Source organism: Micrasema longulum, unplaced genomic scaffold (assembly GCF_059751315.1).
Source record: "Micrasema longulum isolate JH-2025_06_02 unplaced genomic scaffold, ASM5975131v1 h1tg000073l, whole genome shotgun sequence".
Lineage (NCBI taxonomy): Eukaryota > Metazoa > Arthropoda > Insecta > Trichoptera > Brachycentridae > Micrasema > Micrasema longulum.
This window is the reverse complement of record NW_028277280.1, coordinates 493,153-514,174: the sequence shown is the minus strand read 5'-3', so window position 1 is coordinate 514,174 and position 21,022 is coordinate 493,153. Positions and strand designations below refer to the sequence as shown.

The 21,022-nt window shown below is 30.7% G+C and overlaps 1 protein-coding gene across 1 annotated transcript in view; it reads right to left on the bottom strand.

Annotated features, from left to right (window-relative positions):
- The window catches only part of LOC148284956 (uncharacterized), a 213,078-nt gene extending 194,024 nt beyond the window's left edge, over positions 1–19,054 (bottom strand). The window contains exon 1 of the mRNA XM_088232225.1: positions 18,733–19,054. The gene's annotated coding sequence lies outside the window, so the exon portion shown is untranslated. The remainder of the gene's footprint in view (positions 1–18,732) is intronic.
- Positions 19,055–21,022: the final 1,968 nt, after the last annotated feature.

Sequence of the window (21,022 nt, the reverse complement as noted above, 5' to 3'; positions counted from 1 at the left end):
TTATTATTAATCTAGGTTAAGTATGAATAATCGAAGCAATTTATAAGTACCTGCTGACGAGTTGTATCTATACAGCTCAGCAGAACTTTAATTTAAGAATATTATGTAAACATTTTTGAAAAAAAAAGCACTCACTATCAAAACGTAGAAGTTTGGTATTTTGAGTTTTAGTAAGGTGCCAGGAATTGCATCCAATAGGACTTATCACGGTATTTGAGAGTTGAATAATAATAAATGATTTATTTACGTGAGATAAAGGTTTCTTCTGCAAAATAACTAATACACTTCTCAGAATAATAATTATCTATAGAAACCATAAAGGTCTATTGCATATAACACAAGCTATAAAATTTTTGGTTAAGTTTTTATTTTAACAACAAACGTGTAACGAGCGCTTTCGGTTAGCGCCTTCTCGGAATTCTAAACGCAAGTACCAACGGACCGTTGTATTTTGTAATATGTAGCTAACTTTGTTGTCAATTATCATAAAATGGTTTTTCTCCGTATGGGCGATGCTATTAGATTATTACTCTAAGGTTACTTTGGCTTTCCTTGTAGGAGTCAAAATGCTATTAAGAATATCAAAAACAATAAGGAACTTCAGCCCTACGGGAAATTGGATACAAAACATATTTTCTTAAGCGCGGTAAAAATTAGAACATTACATTGTAATGAAATTTTTCTTGAAAGTTTACGAAAAAAAAAAAGACATACTTTGAATGACGTCACTAGTTCTTATGAATCAACCAATGATAAGAGAGCTATAAAAGATATTCCGATTACTTACCGTCGACGGACCAATCAGCAAAACTGACCGAGAATAAGCGAATAAGAACCGCTGACGTCACATGCGGAGTAATTACAGAAATACAAAAATTTAAACAATCTTGGCGATGATAATATGATAAACGAAAATTAGAAAAAAAATGTTTTGGCTTACTTTGATATCTATTAACAAATAAAAGAAAATTTAAAAGCCAGTAAACTTCCTCATTATGTTAGATTTTCTTTTGATATAATATTAATTCACCGTTAATTTGCAACAATATGGGCATCTAATATCGTCAGAGATATCAAAGCACAGGACGAAGTATTTATTCTATGGGCATAAAGCTGTGTATCTTTGAAAAAAAGTAAGCCGATAATGAGGTCTGGATTTACAAGGAATCAAGGTACCTCGCCGGAAATTCCAAGTCTCAAAACTAAGTATTGGCCATCTTCAATCCATAATGATAATAATTTGCAGATCGCAATTACTTTCAGTAGAGCTTCAGAATACCGGAACATTGTTTAATATTGTATATTGTCCATTAAACGTTCAATGTACAATATTGAAGCTCGCATAAAAATGCTATTAAATGTGAAATTACGCTCAGGAAGTGTCCGAGACTTAAATTGCCATACAGATATTTACCAGTACCCTTAAAGTAATTAATTACATACTTACTTTTTGGGTTTAATAATATATTTGTACATATTTTAAAGTCCTATAAAAGTTATATATAATAATAATATATTATTCTTATTCATAGAGATAGGGTCAGTGCTATACAAGCTCCTGACGTCACGGCGACTTATGAAGATCTATTGTGACGGGTCTCCGTGAATAGTTTTTGCCTTTTAAGCCCAGGTCTATAAAGACCCTGGCACGTAAAGTTCAGATCCGTAAAGTATCGGGCTATTATGTAGGAGGAGAGCTCTTTACCATCCTCAGGTTGAACCAGTGGTCCTCCGAGAATGAGGCTCTTTTTATGATGTAAAGCATCACATTCGCATAGAATGTGCATGAGTGTTTCCTTATTTGCACGGCGGAACCTACATCTAGTTAAGGTAAGGGCTCTAGTTATAACCCTCACTTGATTTCGGCTAAGCTTTATTGGGTCAAAAGTAAAACTTTACGAGTAGCCTTGTATCAGTTAATTTGCATGGTGCTGACTGGGTACTTTTTTTGCTTTGCCTTTTTTACTTTGCCTTCTAATATATATTTTTTTAAACATTTTTTTTTTTTTTTGCACCACAACAGGCCAGGAGGCCTAATTACAGTGGTGAATTACATCACAGAGCACCCAGGCTTGAGAAAAATCACATTTTTAATTTTTGTGTTCTCACCGGGAATCGAACCCGGAACCTTCCGTGCGTGAGTCAAGCGTCTTGACCACTACACCACGGAGGCCGCCATATATAAGTACATCAAACGCATAAAGCGAATTTACCATGAATTTATAAAACATTTCGTTTTCTATCCTTTTATTTAATTCGTAAATAATAAAATAATAATAAAAAAAAAATTAAAAACGTTATAGTATCTACATAAATAGTACAATGACAGTCAGTGTCATTGCTATGGTAATGAGTTACAAAAATATGAACTGGGAAAATATGTATACATCTTTCCAATTAAAAGTTTTCGTGTAATACTTATATTTATTTATTTATTTACGGACATTGTCCATTTATACAATTATAGGAATGAATATTACAATATGAGAATAGTTATCAACATGAAGAAATAATAAAAGAAACATTGAAAAACATAAGGGACATCAAGACAAGATCTGCACTATTTATTTAGAGCTCGTTTAAATCGTTGTAAAATTAAACCAAAAAAGTCCAGATATTGTCTTGAGTTAACAATACGACAATGACGGATCATTGGAGAATTCAGGCCATAGTTTGTTCTATGCAGATCGATGAAGATTACTTCATTGTTTCTCAATCTACTTGTCAGAATATAGAATTATACCTTTATAGTAATGATGGCACATCGATTTTACCATTTAGTATGCCGAATATATCAAAAGAGTCAATATTAGTTCTACGTTTTTGTAGACTAGAAATATTTAACATTGACTCAATATCTGTATATGCATAGTAACCTCTCTCCAGTTTAAGCATCCACGCTACTTTTGATTCAATGTGATTTATACGAATCACATAGAATGGAGACAGACCACGGAGGCATATTCTAGAAGAGGGCGAACAGTTGAGTTAAAGGTATCGTGATTTGCTGTTATTTTACATACATGTCATTGTCATATCATTGCTGAGGGCAACGGTATATTTGTTAAACCGAAATTAATTGTACAATAGTGATAAATAATGATGTATTATGTTATAAATGTTGTATTATACTATTTTCAACATAGAACTGCATAAAAATACGAAATGCAGTTTTGAGGCAATAACGTGACTATTTGATGTACATACATCAGTGTATAGTAGAGAATGTCGCAGACGGATTATCATTTTAGGCGGAATACACATTATAAAATTTCTGATTGGAGCACTAACTTTTTGGTTATTCATTGTAATAAAATTAATTTAAAACAACTTTGTTTTTAACCGCTTATTTTTTTTTCTACCGACCGGTTTCAAAGCTTCACAAGCTCCTTTATCAAAGAGACATTTATAATTACGTAATTAATCTATTTTACCCTATTTTATTTTAACAGTGATAACTCAATATTACATTAAAATATATGTATCTACTTGTAAAGACGGGAAGTGTAAAAATAGATGGTTACGATCTTTAAAACTAGATTTTTTATTTGCACCACAACAGGCCATATGTGTGTATATGTTTCGATGTAATATTTAGTAATCACTGTTAAAATAAAATAATGTTCGTTGTTGATTCGTTAGTTAAGTATACATTGATTAAGAAGTTTGTATAGCTTTTTTTTTTTAATACTTTACATAAAATTTATATTTTTTTCTTTTCTATATGAACAACTTACTGTCATAACCCGTGTCGAGGCATTAATTTACATTATTTTTTACATTATATTCTAGTTACAGTAGTTAGTATTTATAATAATATATGCGCATACATATACATACATAAATGTTTGCATAGATGTACAGATACATATAAATAAATTGTAAAATCCATGATAATAATAACAAAAAAATCGAATTAGTAGTAATATAACACACATAGGTACTGTGCAGATATTGAGCCGAGAAGCATGCCACAGTCGCGGGCTGTTTGGCTCCTCTACACCGGCCAGCTGCCGGTCCTCCAACATCCACACAAATACCTTTATACTTTTATACGACAATGTTTTATATCATAATCAAAACGCTGTTTAGATATACACATAAATTATAAATGGCAGACATGCAAAAATAATTCCAAGTTCAAATAGGATACTGTTTTGGTTAGGTGACCATCTCAAGAATCTTTGAAACCGTTTGGTGGAAAAATAAAAAAAATAAGCGGTTAAAAACAAAGTTGTTTTCTTTTATTTTATTGAAAAACAAATTGGCTAGCCAAATTACAAAACGGTTCCGTATTGTAAAACTACCGATCGTCGATTAGCCGTATTGTATTTTGGCTGACCGTAATGTTTTGGCTCAATCGGCCTTTTAAAAATATGGAGCCGTTTTGTAATTTGGCTGTCCAATATGCATCAGGCTGCGACATATACTCGTATACGTCAGTATCGTGTTTATTATTATAAGCAGAACTATAAATAATTCTAAAAATATAAAAAAAATCAACAATAAATACGCACACCTAATTGTTTTGTATTTTAACGAGTAAAACATATTTTTTAAATAAAATGTTTTTAAACATCACAACAATCAAAAAGTATAAAATACCTTCGAATATTTTTTCTGTATACCTAATTTCGAACTAAAGTTTTTACCGGTTTTGCTCATGAAAAAAAAATCAGGAGAAAATTTATGCTTGAAAATTCTTGAATAAAATTGTCCAGTGTCCGGTCTCAATTCTGTCTATTTTGAACCGATTGTTCTTTATCTACCTCACTGTCCAATGACAGCTCGATAGGAACGTAAATGATTCATCAATGTCCAATCCGCTGTCAGGTGACGGTAATTGTGACGTCAGTTCGCAAATGGGACGTGTTTAAAATTCTAGAATAGATTTAAATTTCACTGTCACGTCCATACTAAATTAGCTAAAACGGGGGAAAATCACAAAAAAATAAACTGACTCAAGATTTAATGTTGTATTTATATTATATTTAATAATATTAATTAAAGTGCATGCAGAATTCGTTTTTGTAAATAATTGACACTGGCATTTCATCATCCCTAGCAAATAATGCACACGGCACAGCATTGATACTTCAATTACATCCTATTATTTGTAAAATACCATGAAGGCAAGATGATCAGTCTCAATCTCTCCATAATCTATTTACTATGCACTGGGTAACACAATTCCGTCTAACATCTTGACTCTGGATTCTGCCTGTGGGGTTCCCCTGCGATTGCCTTTAGCACTTTCATCGCCGACGTTCTGAGCAGTTATTTGGTTTTTCTATTTAGTTTTTCTACCTGGTTTGTCGTATTTTTTATTTTCGCTCTATCTATCCTCGCCTCTGTTGTATACACCATGATAGGTCTGACACCCGTTTTGTATTTCCGAATTATGTTTCTAATAATCATGTGTTCATTGTACTATATGACATTTAGAAGGCATCCGGATGTTTAGTAACCGAGATGGATATGTTCTCATCATCACTATAGGTGCATCATCTGCATGGCATGTGATGTTAATGACCTTATCTCCCTTAGTAGATTCACGACTTTTTTTTATTCTTGAAAGTATTTTTTTAATATATTTATTCTGCTTGTGTAAGAAAAGGTTTTTGGCATAGTATATATTGTGTGCTATATTTAGTTATAAAGGTGCTAAATTTGCTTTGTTTCTTTGTTGTTCTCAAAATGTGTTTTGTTTTAAATGTTTATATTATTTATGTCCCGAATTGAGTTGTTGTAACTCCTGAAAATGTAATTTAACGAATTCTACTTGTAAAATATGAGCTTAAGCTCAAGGAGCGAGAGGAGCTACGACCATCCAAAAACCCTTAAAAGCCCCCAGTTATATCTCCTGTCTTCGGACGTACGGTATACAAGTATAATAAATATTTTTTTTTTAAAACGTAAGATACTGACACAGGAAATTTTATTCGAATACTGTTTCTTAAAAAAAAACGAAATCCGCTCAGTGTTGGGGAGCGTAAATCGAAAATACGACACCTCTCTTTTGTTGATTTTAGCGAGGCATAATCAGTCCGACGCGCAGTTGTCTTTTTCGCACAGTAATCTGCGAGAGAGTGGCAGAAAACTACCTTTTAATACCACTACTACTATAATGTAATGCCAGAGCCATGGAAATGTTGCAAGAACCACAAGCTAAAGAGGTTGCTGACTACTTTCCTTAGAGAAATTGGTGGCAGAGAGTCTGAGGGGTTGATGGTGGCTGTTAGATGGCCAACATAGGTTTAAATTTGAATTGTTGATATATATTTTTAGTTTTTTACTGATTTAATTTTTTAAGATCCTCGTGACTTTTTAATTTGTTTTAAATATGTATTTTTTTTATTACATCTTTGACTTTATTTTTTAATATGTTTTTTTTTCTCTTTCTACTCGGTATTTTTTTACCATACACTATTTTTTTTTACTATGACTTTAAAATGTTTCTTACTTTGTATTTTTCTTTTATTTTGCATTTTACTTAGTTTTAAAATATTTTTACATACATATTTATACATTTTTAACGTTATTTACTATGTTTTCACTACATTCATTACTTTGTTTTTACTATGTTTTTGCTTTATTTTTTTACTAGATTTTACTATGTTTTTACTCCATTTTTTAGTTTGTTTTTTACTTTGCCCTCTATCTTTATAATTGTTTCTATATATTGATTACTGTTTTTTATATTTTTTTGACTGTCTTAGAACGGGGTAAATAACCCTAGTTAGGCAGTCAACACAACTTTGTATAAATTATGATTTTGGGTATGTAATACAATATGATAATAAATAAGTAAATAAATAAAAATACCACTACTACTACTACTTTAATCACGCCATTTCCCCGTAGGGGTAGGCAGAGAGAATGGACCGCCACACACGTCAATCTTGGTATACATTTCTAGCTTCTTCCACATTCATATATTGTGTTATACACGCCCTTCGGTTCTGCCTGCTTTCGAAATGACCAGACTTAAGATTTTGGTTTATCTGATCATACCGCGTCTTCCTTGGTCGTCTCGTCTCACGTTACCATTCATTTTGGCCATATATACTTGTTTTACTATTTTATCGTCGTCTATTCGTTCTACATGACCAAAATCGAATTGTTCTGATACCGCATATCCTCTTGATAACGGTGACATTCCCAAAATATCGGAATGGATAGTAACCGTACGCATTATAAATTGTTAGTTTGTTTTTGTTTTCCTTCTAATGCTCCGATAGGTTTTTTGGAGCCATTTTATCAAAAGATTTATTTTATATTTAGGTACAATATTTGAGTTTGTCCAAAAGTTCATAGACAAAAGACTGGATATCACCCCCTCGGGGGTCATTAAGATTAACAAATTAAAACAGGGATGGAGAATACCTTGAATAAGGGAATATGGAAGTCAAGGCATTTACACGGCTCATGACCTGTCATTGGCTGGTTTAAGTGGCCACTTTACATACTGTGTAACATTCACCATTTTGCCTATGTTTGAACATACATATTTCTTCAATTCTTCCATCTGTTGATTTTAATGAAGTCAAAGAGCTGAAACCTTTATTGTTGTGAAGAGATTCATTTGACTGAATAATATCACCTACAAACCATGAATGTGAATGTTACAAAGTGTGTAAAGTGGCCACTTAAACCAGCCAATGACAGGTCATAAGCCCTGTAAATGCCTTGACTTCCATATTTCCTCATTTAAGGTATTCTCCATCCCTGTTGTAATTTGTTAATATATTTAGGTGCTTTCTAGAAAATATTATATTAAATTAGGTACCACTAGAATGCAAATGCAGCGAGGGTGATATCAGAAAAAATAAACTTAACATAATTTTTATAGAAAAATTTCTCTGGAGAATTTGATTTTATGCATTCTGACGACTTTTCGCAACTAAAGACGAATTATTATGTTCGCGAAGAATTTAATTCCCGTCTTGCGAAAGGAATTCCAACCGTCCATATTATTAATGAGGAAGCCTTGTCTTCTGATCTAACCGAAAGCCGACGCAAGTTCTCATTAAACACAATTAACTATATTTATCACCAAAGACAGAAGAACAATTGAATTATATGAAGATTACTAACGAAGCTAACTAAATTTTACTCGTCAACGTGTTTCCATTATTGTTTGGAAACTTGATACACCGAAATAAGATAAGTTAGGTTACTTTTGACTCAATTTTTTCAACTTACACCTACACTCATTAAATCTTCACTTTGTGATGTAGTGGTGCGTTTGTTATCTAGTATCTAGTATTGTTTGAGGTCCTGGGTTCGATTCCAGACTAGATCGTCATGAATATCGAATTCATTTTATCATATTAAAGTCAAAATAATTGAATATATTACAACAGAGATAAACTTATATTTTCTCTTTTATACAAAATGCTTCATCTCTGTTGTGATATATTGATATTAATAACTCCCAAGAGGGTTGAATCCAGTTTTTGTATTTAGAAGTTTGAACAAACTTAACATATTGATGACAAAATAATTTGTTCGATTGACTGAAAAAATAATTAAGTAACAAGTTTGATTCCTGGCAAGGTCAACATAAAAGTAAAATCTTTGAGGTAGGAAAAGCGCGTAACTGCACGTTTTTCATTTCTTTAATTTTGATTAAAATCACCTGCCGAAAAATACGTAGCAAAGTAAAATAGTTTAAGTAGCGTAACTGATAAAAAGCGCCTACGGATTCTATAACAGCTGCAAGCGGAGCTGAGTTTTCTCCCTCAATCTAAATCGTAAGACTGATCACCTTACCTTCATGCAACAGATGATATAATTAGGCTGCATAAGGTGTACTAATGCAGTCTCTTTACACCGAATTGTGCGGATAGGTATCACAAACGACGATTTTATTTTAGTGATTTATTTTATTTTAATAGGAAATTCAGATAAATACTTTAAAAAACATGCAATTTGAAGTTATTTTTCGGTACAATTCCACGAACTTATATCTTAAATTATAGAATTAGGTACGTAAAACCGATAAATTAACATTTGATATTTTGGAGGGCGTTTTAAAAAAAATGTATTTGGTCTTCGCGTTGCAGTGGTTAAGACGCTTGACTCGCGCATAGAGAGCTTTGGATTTGATTTCCGATGAGAACACAAAATGAATTGTGATATTGTTCAAGCCTGGGTGGTCTGTGCTGTTATTCACCACTGTTATTAGGCCTTCTAGCTTGTTGTGGTGTCGAAAAGTTTATACATATTATGTTTCTTGTATAAAACAAGTTGCACACGTGTGTTTATAATATGTTTGCTCGGGAAAGGATTATAAAATTGGTCAATCTTGCTATTAAAATGACAATTTTAATAATTATCAGAAAAAACATTTCAAAAATCTTGAATGCAGTATACATAGGTAAATATTCAATATATCTTTTGAACGAATTGTTTATTACACCCATTGTTAATTTGCATACAGCTACTTCACAAAATATTCCGTACAGGTATTATTATCATAACAATAATAAATACAATAGTAAAAGTATCTGTGTTGTTTAAGTTTCACGCGGTGAATTGTGGTAAACCGCAGACAAAACATTTAATAATGGAGAATAAGTTTTATGATAGGTTTTATGATAGATTTCATTCATAACACAAATGAAAGTTTTTCCATTGTCCAAGAAGAAAAGAAAGAGTCATATAAAATGGGATCAAATAATACAAGAACAAGCCATTTTGATTTATTTCTGATATCTGATCGGGGAACGTGTGGTAAAACAGCTACTATGGGGAACAGGATATCAAAATGACGTACACAGACTGCATTTTTTTTATTAAAGCTAGTACACAATCTCCCTTATCTAACAGCAACTAAGAATTATTTAAACACACTAAACAATTTAATACAACTAAACTCTTTCATCTAGAATTTATTTATTTTATTTTATTTATTATTTACATACAATATTAAATTTTGATTATTTTTTAAAACATTTTTTTTTTTACAGGATTCACCAAGCCAATCTTATTCTTATTAATAAATAAGTCGCTGATTTCACTGTAGACGAAGAACTAATACTAAAAAAAAATGTAGTAAACATGGACACAATGCGAGAAAATCAGAACAATGTTATACAACCATTTAAAACGAGACAAGGACAGTCGAGACTAATTAACCAAGGACTGAAATTTTATAATAAACTACCAGACAAAACTAAACAAAAGACTCAGATAACCTTTACAAAATATGTAAAAAATATTTTTTTTAACATTAGAATATACAATTTAAAAAAAGGAAAATGATTTTTTTTATTGAATGTAATCCAATTTTTTTATTTAAAAAAATATATATATGGGACTAGAGAAAATAAACACATTTCCACCAATTTACTCTTTTATTTCACAGAAATCAACACATATAATATGCGACGAAGTATATATTTTTTAAAAATCACCCGCTAAGCGTCTGTTTTAGAGGCTTGTTAGCAGTTGGAAAAGAGAGGTTATGTAGATAAATTATTAAAAATACGGAGATATGAAGTCAATGCTAAAAATGTCAAGTTTACAAAAACGTAGAAATAACGCTGACTACATATTCATGTTTAATTTATTAATCGGCTTGATTGTTGTACCACCGTTACTGTCTGATTTCCGAAATTCTGACCAGCCGGCGCCGGTTGCAAAATAATTATGTGCTGTTCCTCAATTTGCACAGCATAAAAAATGGCTTGCATTCACTTATGCCCCGATCGTAAACTCGATACAGGATCTGGATCTCATTAGTGTAAGTCTTTCTAGATTTAAACAATCACTAAAGTAGACTAGAACTTGTTTCGAGGTCATTATTTTTTATCCTAACTTTATTTTTTTTAGTAGTATTTTACATTAATCGTAACGTAATTTAAAAAAATAGGTGTTTTACTCGGGGAAAATGTTATATTATCAGTTTATGCTTTACTCCCAGTAAATTCCCATCCACAATTCTTCCTTCTTCTCTAACTCTTAAAGTGTCCATGCGGCTTGACTGTGGAATAATCTTCCATCCACTATCAAATATATTTTGGCAGTAAATGAAAAGCATCGGGCTTAAGAAAGAGACCGCCGGCCATAATCGGCTAAATTTGACTTAGTAGAGCGTCAGCTCTGTCGTACAAGTCCAGCGAATGAATGACAAAGACGACGCTCTACAAAGCCAAAGTTAGTCAATTATGCCGGCAGTCTCTTAAACCTGATGTTTTTTATTTATTGACAGCTATCGCAGCTCACCTTAAACCACTCCTGAAGAAACATTTTCTTTTTCTTCTTCAATCTCTCCTCTTTTCCTCACTTTTTATTCCTTGATCACATTAAAAAATAGTATCGATTTTATTTCATTCATCGCGTATTGCAAGTTTTATTTTTATACCTTTATTTTTTTCTCGCATACGTTTTGAAACAATTATATATAAAAAAAAAATTACGGTTAATTATTAAAATTAAAATAAAAAAAACATTGCTTTTGACTACTTATTTAACATTTTATTACAGACTGGTTTCGAAACTACACAAGATTCCATATTACTTATGTAAAAAAAACAAGTGGTTGGTAATAAAGTTATCTGATTTTTATTTTCACACCTATTGTTTGGAAGAGATTTCTGTTTGAAAAAATAAAAAAATATTTATATAACCAACAGCTATATTTTTCTTATATATACTAAAAAACAAATTACAAATAAGCCAATAACAGGTTTTCACAAGTAGCATCACAGTAAGTTGAAAAAGATTCTCGTACATAAAATGAATAGTAATCTAATGTAAATCCAAAAGAAAAGAAAAATCACTATGAATTATTTCGAGAGGAAACGCCGCACGTCATTATGATTATTTGCAAATAAATCTACGTTTAATGATTTTGTTATTACACTAAAATTATTAAAAGTTCACCATAAAGATGAATTAAGCCTATAGTTAGATGAAACATAAGGAATATGAAGAAGAAGATTATTCTTTACAACTTTGGAAGGAACATTAATAGAGAGTTTGCATAGTAGTTCAGGACAGTCAAGTGAACCAGAGGTAATTTTTAATAGATAAATTATATCAGCTATTTCACTACGTTTTTTCAGAGGTAATACGTGATGTTTTTTTTTACATATTTGATCGGATTTAAACGCAAGTTTCAACCTTTAATACATGTACTTGACGAATTAAAAAAAAATATTTGGCAATAAGCCTACCATTGTAAAAATAGGTGAGCACAAAAAGTTGGATGGATAAATTAAAAAAATGTTAGCCTCAGTCTCCCCTACGTATAAGTATCTCGTTCATTCTCACACTGTGATTACGAAAAAACTGAGACGAAAGTTACAATTTGAATTGGCTTGATAACGCAACATTGACCGCAAAATTTCATTTCACCAGATGGCGGAAAAATTGAAAGTAAATCTATATTGATATTGATTTTAAAAATCACGGCTGCATTTAATTAAATGAATCACTTTATTCAATAACTCAAGATTTGTTCATCTCCGCCATATTTCCGCAGTAAAATCAGAAAGTTTTTAAAACATTTAAAAATAAAATGTAAGCGGCTTAAATTTTATATTTAATCTCGCTATTTATCTAATACCAGTTTGAATATAAAACAATTGGTAAAAGCATAGCGCACAAAGTGGTCATTCAAATCTGCGAATAATTCAAATTCAAATTCAAATTCGAATTATTTATTCACAAAGTAACAAATAACAAAGGATTTAAGACGTTAAATTGGAACTTTATATCAAACCATGAACCCTTGAGCAATGGTTCGACATTATTGAGGTATAATACTCTCTAGTAGCAAGAGTATTTGCCTCTTAAACATAGTTTCACTGATGTGAAAGATGTCGATCTCCAAAGTGATAATGTTCAGCTGCTTGACTGCTCTTCCAATCGGCATGACCAGAGGCAGGTTGGTTCTGGAAACCGGGAGGTAAAACAGTCTGACGCTGTCGGAGATAGCCATCAGGAACATAAAAATTGATACTCTCTAAAATAGCCGAGTTATCGATGAAACCCCTTAACAGTCTGAAAAAATGGGTCAGTGTAGACCCATCTCTTCTAAGTTGTAAACTTTTGGTCCCAAGCATACCCAAGAGGAACCCAGTGGAATAAAGCCACGGATAACTACCATACTCCCTCATGTAGAGATACCTCAGTTTTTTTTTCTGAATAATAGGCCATATGCATTTTTAATGTAAATAATCTAAAAATATTCACATCGAAAGAAAATTAAACATACCTGCTTAAATATTTGTAAATTTGTGTAATATTAAATCCATGAATGAATATCATTGTTTGCCACTGACAAAATGTTTTTGAGCAGTAAAAATTTAAAAAAATAATTATTTATTATAAAGTTATTTAAATATGTATTTATATTTTAAATTTCTACGTCTCTAATGAAACAAGATGCTCGTTGCTCGTGTTCAGAGAAGGAGTTTGTTTTGCAATTTTTATAAGAGTATTTTTTTTAGTAATTAAAAAAAAATACTCTTATAAATCGGTTTGTAATCCTGTGGCTAGTATCTCGGACTCACGGACCAAAGGTCCGTGGTTCGAATCCCACTCTACCCCAACTCAATTACCATTTTCTTATAGTGAGTTATTTACAGCTCGTTGAAAATGGCCCTCAAAGTTAAATATTTGGGTAAATCATAAGAACGCAAATATTTCTTTTTACAAAAAAAAAAATTTTTTTTTTTTTTTTTAAAAACGTTCGAAAATATGTGTTTAATTTAAAAAATCGATTAATACAGCATGAGAGGTTAGAGTGAAGTGGATTTCATGTAATTCTTTTATCTGATTTTAAATTATTTTATACGGTAGGCCAAGAGGCTAAATTACAACAAGACGCTTAGGCTGGCAAAAAATATATATTGTGATCTCGCTAGGAATCGAACTCGGTGCATGAGATAAGCGTCTGTCCAAGTCATAATGAGAAGAGTTAAAACACCTAAATTATACCAATTCTTTATTATATTTTTTTTCAAAGCTATTATGTCCCCTCCATAATACAATATATTTTGAAGTCATATATTTAAACTTTGTGATCGATTGCGGAAGTTATCTTTTATTTTGCCTAAAATCATTCTTAAAATTATTTATTTTTCTTTAGTAGAATCAATAATAAGATATGGTATAAAGTCGTGGGGACATTCGACTAAAACTAATATTAAAATGATTCAGAGTCTACAGTATTCTATAGTTAAGCGAATTGTACCAGCAGAGATTTACGAACAAATAAGTAATAATGATCTCCTGTACAAAACAATCAAAACTCTTCCTGTTCGAGGACTACTGTGGCTTTGCATCATTTTGGAACAATTTAATAGTAATACATTCAAGTTTCCTCTCAAACATAACCATAATACACGCTTCACGTCTAATGAAGGCTTGGTATTACCAAAAGTATGTAATAAATATGGAAATAGAACTCTTAAATATTTAGTACCTAGAATTTTTAATTTATTACCAAAAGAACTTAAATTTAACTCACATTGTAACAAGAGCAAAATAAGAGAGTGGCTACTCGATCAAGAGTTTATATATGAATAGTAGCTTAGGTGTAAATATTTTAATTTCTCATATATTTTCTTGTATTTAAAAAAGAAATTTACATATTATTATTTGTATAAACATATTGTTTATTCTGATCTTTCCGGCTGTTAATTTGTATCTGTTACTCATTGTTTTTATAAATGTAAATAATATTATTAAGTTAGTATAAATATAATCTCCACCAACAAGCTACAAAAAGTGGCTTGGTGGGATTTTAGTTTTAGTAAAATATAAGAAGTGAAATTTTTTTTAAATTGTAAAAAAAAGTAATTTTAATATTTATTTATTTTTGGTTACATACTGATTTGTAATTATTAAAATGTAATTTATATTTTGTTTTATATATAACTAGCAGACCTGGCAGACGTTGTCCCGCCTAAATGTTGGCTTGACTGCTAAGAATGATTGCTTTTGATCCTCATAAAAACAACATAATTGCATTTTTTTGTAAATGCATTCTCGTCAAATGCAACCCTGGTACGTCGATGAATATAAAATTTATGCTTTTAACTTTTTTTAACAGATTAGATTGAAGATTTTAATATCTACCAACACGCGCAGCGCAAAGATCTACATTTAACTGAAAACTGTACGTAAATAGGTTGCGCCGTTTAGGAGGAGTTTAGTGACATCACACGTACAGAAGAATTATTTCTATAAAGATAAGTTTGATACGTTGTAAAAAGTACCTACACAATCATATTTATGTTTTTTGCTGGTGAGGTCTATGTAGGGATAGCTTTCCCGTTCTAAGACAGTTATTTTTCATATGAATATTATCCATTAATGTTAGTAAATATTAGTATACAACCACTTATCAACTGTTTATGTCTACCGGTTTCGAGACGTACCCGCCAATCATCCCATAAATTTAAATCACGATTTTAATAAGGATACAACAGGTAAAATTTTACATTCAAATACTAAAAAAGGTCCTCAATTAAACAACTTTAAGGTGTTTCATATTAAAAAAGCTTTGAAAAATAATATTTGTGTTTCCGTCCCCCTAAACTTTGCATGTATTTTTTGTATTTTTTCGTAAATACTTTGTTTACTACGGCGATGGTAAATGTGAAAGTGTAGTTTAGTATTTGCATGCTGGTGCAGTGAGTGCCCTGACGAAGAGAAGAGTCGTCTCGAAATCGGGACACATAAAAAGTCGGTAAGTGGTTAAATAATAATATTTACTAACATGAATTAATATGACAAAAAATATTTAATGATTTATTGCCAAATATAAAAAAACTCAAAATGTAAAACAAATTTGAAAATAAAAATAACTGCAGATATAAAAAGAGATTTAAAAAAAAATATTTGTAAATAAAAAAATGTTGTACTTGGTACGCATATTATTTATATTTTTATGTATTTCATTGCATTGTATTTTTAATTATGTATTATACTATATTATTTTTGTTTAAGTTAATTATGTATTCTTAGCACATAAACATATATATTTTATATTTGTATAATTACGATATTTATTTTTTTACATTTGATTAGCTAGGTATTTTAAATTAAGCAAGTTTTTTTTATTTTTTTTTATTGTTTTATTAGTATAGGAATACTTATGCTCTAAAAGATAAAAAATCTCCATCTTAAAACAGGCCAATTCATGTTAGATGGAGACTATCGTAAACAGAGAACTCTCCGTTTTCATTTTATATGAATTAGTTTTAAATTCCCAGTTATTAAATATGTATACTAATTTTATGCAATAAATTTATAAAATAAAGTAAAAAAAATGGTTGTCCACAAAGTTAATACTTTGAAAAATAATGAAAATTATCCACTTTGAAAATCATTTTTATACGTTTTGATAGTTTTCCCATTTTTTAAATAAATGTAAAATTGTAGAATTATAGTAAATAATGAAAATTGTAATGAAATTTCACAGATTCGCAAAATAATAAATTATTGAAAAGGTACACTAGGTAATTCATTACCCGTTAAATAAGAAATCAACTTATTAAACAAAAATATTCCTCCTATAGACTTCCCCGACACCTTTACTAAAAAAAAAACACGAGGCCTACCCCACCACACTTCCATGAATCTGGGAAAAGGTAATATAGTTTTGGAACAATGTACTTTTACTAATTTTTAATTTTATTTAATTAACTTTTTGTACATAATGTTAATTGTATGTTGGCAGGCTTATTGCCAAATGGCAATTTCTTTAAACCAACCGATAAAATATAAGTTTTATTTTCATAATTCAAGTTACAAAACATATTTAATAGAAAATAATAATAAAAAGGTTAAGGTATATAAAAATAGAAATACTGTACTTTTATATAAATTACCTGGAATCAATACTATTACTCAATGGGATAGAGGAAAAAAGAGGAAAACAGGAGAGATTAAGGAAGAGAAAGGAGATGTTTCTTCAGACGTGATTTAAACAGAGATCTGTAGTAACATCTTTGATGGTGCATGGGAGATGATTCCACAGCCAAGCCGCATGGACACAATACTTATATTTTATTTTTATTTCGAATACAAACAGATGTACAGGTTAAATGATTATAAATAGAAACTATAAAAAATGTTTATGTAAAAATAGTAGGGTCTGCCATTCAATAATATTTATTCACCAAATTATACTAAAATAAAGCGACGATGGTTTAAAATATAAAAACAATGAATATACTTTATATCAAAATAAAAGAAATATGGTGAAAACAAGGAGATATTAGGAAGAAGAAGAAGGAAATTGTTGACGAGTTGTGAAGGATGAATGAAGGAAAGTAGGAGTGGAAAATTGCATTTAAATTAATGATAAAGAGCAAAAAAATAAACAAAACGTATATTCTCTGAGTTAGAGAAGAAAGAGGACAAGGCATGTACTAATGTTGCGTTTGGGCCAAAAATGTACTAACCGTTCTTTGTAGAATCAGATCTTTATTGGAGTGTCGAGTATTGTGATTATGGCAAATTTTAAGCAATTTTTCCCTATTGAGATGTGTGACCGCTACTAATATCAATCTATATGCTGTTGACAATTATCAAGTACATGCAATTCTTCGAAGGGTGAATCATTTGGACATCGGTATGATTTTTTGTAAGATTACTCCTTCAACTTATTTATGGATTATAGCTGCTGGAGGTAAAGTCGTTTAAGTGCAGCTTCCAGAGCCAATACGTCTATACGTCAGTATTGAACTAACCTATAATACAGTTGTTTTAGACCTTTAATCATTAGTATATTTATTAAGAGTAGGAAAAAATGTATCATACGTTTTATTTAATTAAAAATTTCTTTAGTTTTTAGATTCCACCTCATAAACTTATCTTTTTTTCAACACAAGTATTTTACACTAGAGACGTCTTCTAATATTACACATTTTCAATTTACACCATTTATCCAATGATGCAATCTGGATCATATCTGGAGATTGGTTGTTGGTTGTCCCGCCAAAGACGGGCTGAAACAAATAACGTTTGTTTTGCCTGCATTGAGAGCTGGTTTCGTTAACTAATTGATTACCCTCATCATATCTATAACTGTGGGCCTCATGGTGTAGTGGTCAACGCGTTTGCCTACCATGCAAGAGGTCTCGGGTTCGATTCCCGACATAGTTGACTTGAAATATTTATTTAAAAAGGTGTTTTTACACTAAATTATTTCATAGTCCCTGGACTGGTACCCAAAGCGTAGAACTGATCATCTTACCTTCATGTAACAAAAATGATGCACTGCGATTGGTCTACCAATATAGTGGCCTATGCACCATTAGGTGTGGAAAGGAAACAATGATGAAGATAATATCTTTATGTACATATTATATTACTCGTACGAGTAAATAATCGTACTATACATATGTATATGTTTGCTTTTTAAAGTAAATTTTAGAAATACAAAATACTCTTTCACACAATGAATTAAATATAAAACTTTAGGCAGAATAGATATTTTAAATAGTGCCAATACTAAAACATAAATTATTGTTAATAAAAATGAAATAGTATATATATAGTACACAATAACAAAATAAGCTATTTAAATCAGCTTTAAAACTAATAATAAAAAAGTAATTATTTTTTTATTTTTAATAAAAACATATAACGCAGAAGATCATCATAATTATGTTATCTTTTATTAGATGTAAACATTTTGATAATTATAACCCTTTGATAAAAAAAAGTCAAAATTAAAGAAGTATGAGCCTATCGTATATTTACCTATTTAAAAAATACTTCCAGTACGAATCATCTTTTAGCGCTTGAAATCAACTGCACTTTAAAAAACAAATCAATTCACCCTTCACTATTAAGTAATATAGGTTCTTAAACAATATAACACAGTAAAAATAACACTTTTTTCACAAGTATAAAATCTCTAGAACTTCTTTCCGAGATTTTTTTCAATGTTTGAAATTCAAGTCATGCAAACAGTAGACAGTATGCACCGAATCCAAATCCGAATATCGCAAGCACGTTTGAAATTCCCGCCGGGTTATTAGGGTGGCCGCGCACCGCCCTGAGCCGAGTTCGAATCTTAACTGTGCGCAGTAAGATCTCATATTCTGAGCATTATTTGTGACTGCGCGCGCATCTGACATAACACACGGTGGTTCAAAATTATACACAATCTATAAATTATACTATAATTACTATTAAACTTACAAAAAAATGCGAGTTGAAAAAATTATAATGCTAAATAATTGTTGCGTTTTCCAATAAATGGACAAAAAGGAAAATAAACTAACCCAATTCCTAACTTTTTGTGATTCAACTGCCTAAATATCCAGGTTATTAAATTATTAGTACAGTGTTACTCCAATTATCTGGATTAATGAGTGCCAGACATTATCACATAAAAACTAACTTAAACATACCCAGCCAAGTTATTTGTTTTTCTTCATTTTTTTATTTCCTGATAATGATTCTGTAATTTTTAATCCGGGAGACTGGACTTTGGGTACACAAAATTTAACTGTAATAGTTGAAAATCGATGAAAGTCATTAGATGATTCATTTCAAAACCATAAGAGGGATATATGTATCCACTAGATGCGGCGCTAACCACCGCACCGTCACAATATATCTTCACAGGTTGCAGTGACATTAGGAGCTTGCATAGCACTGACCCCCGCCACTATAAACCACCTTTCTTGTGGTCCACTGATTGAGGTTTCTGCATTTGACCCGTATTTGGTGAGAAATAGTATTTTACGCGCAGCGATAAGTAAATGAGGAGCGACGTAAAAAAGCGCGACATACGGCTTTGAATTCGTAAACTGACATAAACATTTAGTATTTTTACCACTACTCATTAAGATATGATGTAAAGAGATGACACTTCATAAAAATCCGAGCTTAAAAGTTGTCTTCGAAGGAAACTGAATGACCAACGGAAGGGACAAGTACCGTCACGTCATATTACGTCGACTTTGAGAAGCAAAACTAGTGGTACAGTAAAAAACACCGACTTACATCGATCTATTGTAAGTTTTATTCAGTATGTCGCTCTTTTCTGCATACGCGTCACCTTTGTTTACCGTTTTGCTATACATTTGACTAACTAAGCAAGATAGAGACAAAATGTATCTCAAAATTACGTTGAACATATAATAAATACAAATTATAAAACGTTTTTGAACATTAAAAGAGCTATTTTAAACAAGTTAGTATTGATTAAGATTAAAACATTACTTACAGGTGAAAAGTTGTACCATATTTATTTTTTAACCCTTTTTATATATGTACAGTTTATAATTATAAACATATAAGGGCGGGCATATTGCTTTAAGTCAATTTCTTCTAACCTACTCAAACCGTTCAGTTTAAGTAAATTACAAGTACATGGACATGTTGTATCTTAAAATTTTATGCAAAAATTAAAAACAAAGATTAACAAAATAAAAAATAGATTAAAAATTAACTCTTTACAATAAAGAGAGGAAAGGGGATAAAAAGAAAAGAAAAAGGGTAAAGGAACAACATAAATATTTGGATAGTGACATTTGAATCTTGACTTAAATGTAAATAAAGAGCGTCTCTTGCAAAACCATAGCTTTTTATAAATATTTCAGATCGATTTGTGCAGTGTCTTAGCGTACATATATGCATTTTAGTAATTGCGAAGAGAAAAGTACTCAGAAAATGCTCGCAACAGACTAAAGTCCGTTCTATCAAACATATGTCAATTGGCCGCAGGTTGATGGACCATATTTCAAATGATCATGTTTACTCTAGTTAGATATCTCAATGACTCTACTACGGGTTTTGTATGGCAATGTTGATGAGACATATCGCGATAATAAAAGTTTTACAAAGCTTCATCTCCATTTTATATACGTCAGTATTAAAATTATAATTTTAGAACGAGGAAAATAAAAGTCAATTTTACTTTAAAATTAGTAAATACATTATTTAAATGTGAGTTTTAAGGCCTGTTGGATCCAAAAACGCTGAAGACCTAATTTTTTGTTGCATTTTCATGTGAATGAACTAAAGAGGTTAAATGCAC